The sequence below is a fragment of the Spermophilus citellus genome, assembly GCF_964194105.1.
Source record: "Spermophilus citellus genome assembly, chromosome: 10".
Taxonomy (NCBI): Eukaryota; Metazoa; Chordata; class Mammalia; order Rodentia; family Sciuridae; genus Spermophilus; species Spermophilus citellus.
In genome coordinates, this window is record NC_138197.1 from 76,370,836 (window position 1) to 76,378,592 (window position 7,757).

At 36.5% G+C, this 7,757-nt stretch overlaps 1 pseudogene across 1 annotated transcript; it reads left to right on the plus strand.

The window, feature by feature from the left end:
• The first annotated feature begins 976 nt into the window (after positions 1–976).
• Positions 977–1,763, plus strand: LOC308657693 (olfactory receptor 6C2-like; annotated as a pseudogene). Its single transcript has one exon. The product of its transcript is annotated as an olfactory receptor 6C2-like (transcript).
• Positions 1,764–7,757: the final 5,994 nt, after the last annotated feature.

The window sequence follows — 7,757 nt, forward strand, 5'->3', positions numbered from 1 at the left end:
CAAACTGGCTAGAAATTATTTTTACTATAGAAGAGAGAAGAGAGGAGTAGAGTAAAGGGTTCAAGGAAAAGGGAGGGGAAAGGGGAAGAAGAGTAGAATGAATGTACACACTTTTCTATGTACATCTATGAATATGCCCAAACCAATCTCACTTTCATATATATCCAAAATGCATAAATACAAAAATTATAAATAAAAAGAAGAAAGATCAAAAGAATAGAAGAAGGGAAATGGGAATTAGTAAGACTGAATCAGAGCAAATTATATTCCATGCTTGTATAATTATATTAAAATGAACCCCAATACAATGTTTCATTAATACTGTGTATCCTAAAATGACCTCATAAAAAGAAATACTTTTCATTCAAAAAATATAAGAACAAAAAAGTTAAGGTGCATCTTTGTGATCTAACTTATCATCCTTTTTAGAGATAATTTAAGCACAAAGAAAAAATTAACACTAACATGAATGTGCTGCTGTTAAAAGTCATTGGAACAACATTAAATGATCAACATGAAATCCTAATTAACAGATCCTCCTTGATTTGCAAAATAGAATGTTACAGTATGGCAGGGGAAGGCAAAGAAAGATAAAGGTGGGAGAAGAGAAGTCTAAAATTGTCATAGTTTTTCAGGAATATGAACACATAGAGTATCACCTGCAGGCAATATTGTTAATAAACTGCATTCTGCACATACGATTTATGTTTTGTTTGGTATTTACTTGACATTTTTACTAATGTGGTTTGTCATCAGAGAATTACAAGCATAAGATCTATATTCAAATTTCCTGTGGAAACTTTCTTGTAAGATGTCAATGTTATGAGTGTGTTCAATACGGTAATTGATTACCAGGTAAAGAAATATTAAGTGCACTGAGCTGTCTGGCTGGGATATCACCAGTCAGGCTTCAGTGCTGGCTTCTTTTGACACATCTCTTCAGGTCCAGTCACTTGTGACTTGGCACAAGGCAGGGATGAGAAATCATACAACAATAACAACATTCATCCTGCTGGGATTGACGGATGATCCAAAACTACAAGTTCTAATTTTCATATTTTTGTTTCTCACTTACATGTTGAGTGTGGCTGGGAACCTCACCATTATCACACTCACACTTTTGGATTCTCATCTTAAAACTCCCATGTATTTTTTCCTCCGAAATTTCTCTTTCCTGGAAGTCTCATTCACCACTGTTTGTATTCCCAGATTCCTGTACACCATGACAACTGGTGACAACACTGTTACTTACAATGCTTGTGCCACCAAATTATTTTTTGTTGTCCTCTTTGGAGCAACAGAATTTTTTCTCCTGGCTGCCATGTCCTATGACAGCTATGTGGCCATCTGTAAGCCCCTGCACTACACAACCATCATGAGCAACAGAGTCTGTGCTACACTCGTCCTCTGCTGTCTTAACTTCTGCCATACTGACACTAATTACTACCTTGGTGTGTGTCTTTCTCTCCTACACATACATCATCAAGACCATTCTAAAATTTCCTTCTGCCCAACAAAGGAAAAAGGCCTTTTCCACCTGCTCCTCCCAAATGATTGTGGTTTCCATCACATATGGCAGCTGCATCTTCATCTATGTCAAGCCTTCAGCAAAGGAAGGAGTGGCCATCAACAAGGTGGTGTCCATCCTCACTACTTCAGTTGCCCCTTTGCTTAACCCTTTCATCTATACACTTCGAAACAAACAAGTAAAGGCAGCTTTCAAAGACACAGTAAAACGGATTGTATTTCTCTCAAAGAACTGAGAGCCTATTGATTTTTTTGAGGCTTATTTACATTTAAATCTGAATAACTGTGAGCACTGTTCATAAAAATGACAAACATGGCTTCTTCCAATTTGGTAGACTCATCAAGCTAAAGTTCTCCCTGGAACATTTTTCTCTTATAATCCAAAAACCAAAATCAAACAATTTATTTTGCCTTCTTTTAAGTTTCCTTTATTCAGAATGGTTTCTTCAATAATCGCAGGCCCAGATATTAGTCAAAGACCCAATGTCATTAAAAAGAAATGCAAAGCAGAAGTTGCATCTCTGGCCATATGCCCTTCTTGTGATATTTAATGGAAATATCCAGATACCACTTCTCATTTGTGTGAGACATAAACTCACAGAGAACAAGCCCTGGATTTAGAAGCATTATGACTATATTTTGGTTGGGTAAGTTCTCCAACTATTCAGATTTACATCAGCTCTTGACTCCAGAATGTTAGAGTTTAAGAAAATTGATCAAGTTATCACAAAAAAAGTCCATTATTTGGAAAGGATATTCTAAGATGTCAAAGATAAAATCAAGGTTTGGAAAACTGGGTCTAGAGAAGAGTGCAGAGAAGGAAAACAAGGACTAGTCATTCTTATAATTTGAATTCAATTAACTGATAAACAGTCTTTTGTTGTTTTGTGCTTTATAATTATGAAAATAAACTTTTGTGCTTTTATAGTACTTATGGAACTATTGTCTATGTTTATCAAACATCAAATTATTCAACTACGCTTTATATTTTGGGTCAGACATATAAATTGTTTATATTATGGCCATAGTATGGGTATAATCTTCCTATATACTTCAAAAAGATTGAGAAAAAAATCAGAGTACTGCCAAAGGGCATTCTTCTTTTTGCCTTTCTAAGACACCAACAAAACACAACCATGTGTTATCTAGTTTCTCTTCTGATCATTAATTTAAGCCTATATCTATGTTATTTATATATATATATATATATATATATATATATATATATATATATATATACACACTGAGTGAATAACTTCATTTACATTGCGATTGTAGAAAGCAGAATTTATGTGCAGAATACTGGGCCCCTCCTAGAGCTGGCCTGCTCAGACACAAGCCTCTTAGGATGATCATGCTCATGGCTGTGGTGACTCTAGTGATTACTTTGGTTCTGGTGACAGTTTCTTACACATACATCATCAGGACCATTCTGAGAATCCTCTCTGCCCAGCAAAGGACAAAGGCCTTTTCCACTTGCTCTTCCCACATGATTGTCATCTCCCTGTCTTATGGCAGCTGCATGTTTATGTACATTAATCCCCTATAAAAGAAGAAGGTATTTTCCTTTCAACAAAGGAATAGCTGTGCTCATTACTTCAGTCAACCCTGTGTTGAATCTCTTCATTTATACACTAAGAAATCAACAAGTAAAGCAAGTCTTCAAAGACACTGTCAGAAACATTGTGAAGTTTTAAAGAAAAAAAAAGAACACCCTTCATTGAAAAATGTATTTGCACTTCATAAATATGAATGAAGGAAAAAGGCCTTTTCCACCAACTCCTCCCACATGATTGTGGTTTAGTCTATTAAATTTAGTCTACTAAATTTCAAGGATTGAACTGGCTCTTGAAGATAAAATACAGAAATCATATCTTCTAATGTTAAAGAAATCTACTTATCTAGAGTAGGGATAAGATATATAGACTATACATTTTTGAATAAATTTACAAATAAGAAATGAAATGACATAGTAAGTGTTACTAGAGAAAGGTGAATGATCCAGCAAAGAACAGGAAGACTTAACTCTTCTCTACAGAAATGACTTCAAATTTAAGAAGCAAAACACTGCTTAAAAAGTGGAAGTGGTGAAGAATCTGGGATGATGAAGAAGGCCAGAGCTACAGTGTGTAATTGCAAACTGTGGGGTTAGTTGAGTGTCATGAGTCAGAGGAGTGGTAAGAAATGCCTTGTGAGCTGGGTGCAATGGCACATGCCTGTAATCCCAGTGGCTCAGGGGGCTGAGGATTAGGAGTTCAAAGCCAGCCTCAGCAATAGCCAGGCGCTAAGCAACTCAATGAGACCCTGTTTCTAAATAAAATAAAAAATAGGGCTGGGGATGTGGCTTAATGGCTGAGTGCTACTGAGTTCAATCCTGGGTACCACCCCAAACAAAAAAAAAGAAAAAAGAAAAACCCTGTGGACATCAGCATTGTTTCAAGGGGAGAAGCCCTGACTTTGTTCCTCAATCCCAGAATCTGTGCTTCCATTAAAGTGTAATTTCATTTCTCTCCTGTATCATTTAGGTTTCACTTGTAGCCATTGCAACCTCCATCCCTTTGTAAGAGGAAAATGAAAGGAAAGGGTATACATATAGTCCACATTATTCAAATTAGAAAAAAACTCTAGATTTTGTCACCTTACATACCCACTTTCTAAACATTAGGGTTAAAAAAGATTCCTAGAGGAAGGATGGAAGCCTCTCTGTTTGTGCCTCTTCTTGACAGAATCTATTGCTTATTTTCTTAGATGACATATTTTTAAGTTAAAAGCAAGAGATTTTCTCTCCCTTTCATAGTTTCTGGTGATTTTTTTATTTATATGCATTCATTGTAAACATTAATGGGGTTCAGTGTCATATTTCAAATAAATGCATACACTGTACATGGATCAAATCCTTTATCCTATTATGATTTTATTTTCATCCTTTTGTTTATATTAATTTGATATTAGAAAACATAAATTTTGTGTACCACTCCATTGATTTTCCTCAAATATACTGCTTTTATTGCTAACATAAACCACCATAGATATCTATTCTATGAAGTGAAAATAATATAAGGTATGGATTTAGTTTTATATCTAGAATATTCCAAATGATGAGTCTTGGGAAATTGCTAGGAATAAATTATCCTACTAAAGAAAATTCGGCAAATGGATTCAAGGAAACAACTACATTTTAACAGGTGTTAGTACGGCCTTGATTTCAATGGAAGGACATTTGTTTTTTAATCTGAGCATATTTATGTGGTTTAATGATATCCTAACATGTTGTGGGATGCTGTTTATTGTTTTGAGTACAAATGCAACATAACCCAGTATATTGATATACTTTATATGTGTTAATATGAACATGGTGCTTCCCATGCATTGAAGGTAAAAGCTGGATTATACTGATCATGAATACAAATTGTCAGACCCACAGAAAGTATTGCAGCATGTATAGTATTTCTGAACAAAAGGCCTTGTATGAAAAGCCTATTCTATTTTGAATGTCTAGTAATTAATTTGATTTTCAATTTATCCCAGATTATTGAGGTACCATTTAACTGATACAGAATATCCTTAAACAGTCACACCTACATTATTAAGTTCCTCCACATCCAAATTTCTTCCAAAACCTGTGAGGTAAAGTAGAAGCAATGCCACACAGTGGTTTAAAACACAGGCTTTTAGTTCAAATCTCAGACTCTCGACAATCTGTCAGAATTACCTAGGGTTATTTACTTGATGTTTATAAAGCTTATCTTTCTCAACACTAATATATGGATATTAACAACATCTATTTTATACAGTACTGGGATGAATAGATATTAAATTGGTTGCTTTACTATAACTAGAACTGTAAAACATGGGCCATTCTATTTGAAATCCTTCTACAACAAGACACATATATTCCGCTCCTCCTATGCCTAATTCCACCAGAGCAGTGAAGCCCTTGCCTATGTTCCAGATAAAGACATCAGAATAGTCAGCAATGAATCGTCAAAATTTGGTTAACATTAGCCTCATGTACACTGAATATCTGTGGGAGAGAAGAAATGTGTAAATATGCTGGGAGAGAGTGGTAGGCACACCATGTAAGTCAAACCTTAAAATCACAGGGCAGGACATCACTATCTTCATAAAAATGTTTAAGGTTTAATAGTTAATATATACATTTATTTTAACTCATTTCTGTAACTGGAGAGAGTCAGGAGTCTACTTTCAGTCTTCTGCATGTTGATATCCATTTCTCCGAGCACCATTTAGAGACAAAACTGTCTTATTTTGTCTAAAATTGTTGGCTTAGATGTAAATATTTCTGTTTTCTTCTAGGCTATTTTGCTTCACTGGTCTATGTCCCTGTTTCTATGCCAACACTATGCCATTTTGATTACTACAGTTTTACAATGTGTTTTCAACTTAGGTAGTAATAGGATGACTCCTGCTTCATTATTTTTTGAATGGTTATTTGGGGTTGATTGATTTGGCTAGTTGGGGTTTTCTGTGGTTCCATACCAATTTAAGAATTGTGCTTTCAGGTTTGGTGAAGAAGCCATTGGTATTTGATAGAGATTTCATTAAACATGTAGATGGTTTGGGCTATTATAGAACTGCTAACAATATTGATTCTTCAAACCCAAAAAAAAAAGGATATCTTTCCATTTTTGTATGTGTGTCCTCTTCAATTTCTTTCATCTAAATTTTATAGTTTTTATTATACAGAGAGATCTTGCACCTCTTTGCTTAAATTTATTCATAAGCATCGATTTTTTAACTATTATAAATGAAATTTCTTTCTTCATTTCTGTTTCAAGTGATTTCCTATTGGTGTATTCAAATGCTATTTATTCTGTATGTTCATTTTGTGTTCAACTTGAATGAATTTGTTAGTTCTAGTTAGTTTTTGTTGGAGTTTGGAGGTCTTTCTTTATATATAAGGTCATGTCATCTTCAAAAGTGACAGTCTGACATCATGAGGGTGTGTGCCCCACTTCACTACATCAGAGGCAGAACCCAGTACATGTAGTACTCCCCCCAACCCAGGCTGCTCCATTTGAGACCCAATCCAACTGTGTTCTTCCCCCAGTACAGTGAATGAGTTGCTCTGCTGAGCTGCTGCTATGCCCCCCCACTGTGCTTCCCATGGAGATTGAAAGGTACAGGCTGCACAGACTGTGATACATTACTTAGGCACATTAGAGTGACCCAACCCACACACAGGCCCTAGAGACTGGCAGGGGCATGACACATACCACAGGCAACTTTACCAAGCTGCCAATGAGCTACATTACACCTATCTTGTGCAAGTAGAACAGCCCAACCCTTGGGCAACCTGTGGATACTGACAGGTGACCCCCTGCTGCTATGTTTGCATACAATAGACAATTAATAGAAAAGTGAGAAATAGTTGATAGAAAGATGACAGATCAATGATAGATACATAATAGATAGAACCAAATAATATTTTCCCCAAAGATGGCATCAAATTAAAAAGCTTCTGCACATCAAAAGAAAGAATTAGGAATGTGAAGAGAGAACCTACAGATTCAAAGAAAATCTTTGCTCACTACTCTGTGACAGAGGATTAATATCTAGAATATATAAAGAACTCCAAAAAATTCATGCCAAAAATTTAAATAACCCAATTAATAAATGAACAAATGAATTAAACCCTTCTCAAGATAAAAAATAGAAATAGATTAAAATATATTCAATATCATTAGCAATTAAGAAATGTAAATCAATTTTTTTGGATTGAAGATGGCGGCGAAGGGAGTGCATCACCCCTGTGCGCCGCATCACTGTGCGGGAGAAAGAAGAGGAGAAACAGCTGAAGGCTATCTTGTTGGGAAATTCCAGCGAAATTTAGGTGCTCCAGAATCTAGTAGAGGGATTTCCATCACGTGAGGTTTGGCTGCGGGGGCTCGGACACCGGCGATTTCTCCTCATGGAGGGTCGCATTGCCTGATCGACGGATAACCCCGCGGCTGGAGTCTGCAACGCGCGCTGGGAAGCGGCGAGGTGCCGGAGCGGGGGTGCAGCGTTGCGGATTCTGGGGGCTCCTGCCAGCGGTGTAATGGCTGTGCTTAGTGCTGAGTTCTGGCTTTGAGACAGAGGAGAGAAGCGGTCCAGTTTGGTTCTCGACACCGGTCGGACTACGGAGGAGGACAGCGGCCGCCATCTTGGAGAGCTGATGGAATCATCCCTGTTTTCTACTGATCTCAGCTCATTCAGCTACGGAACAG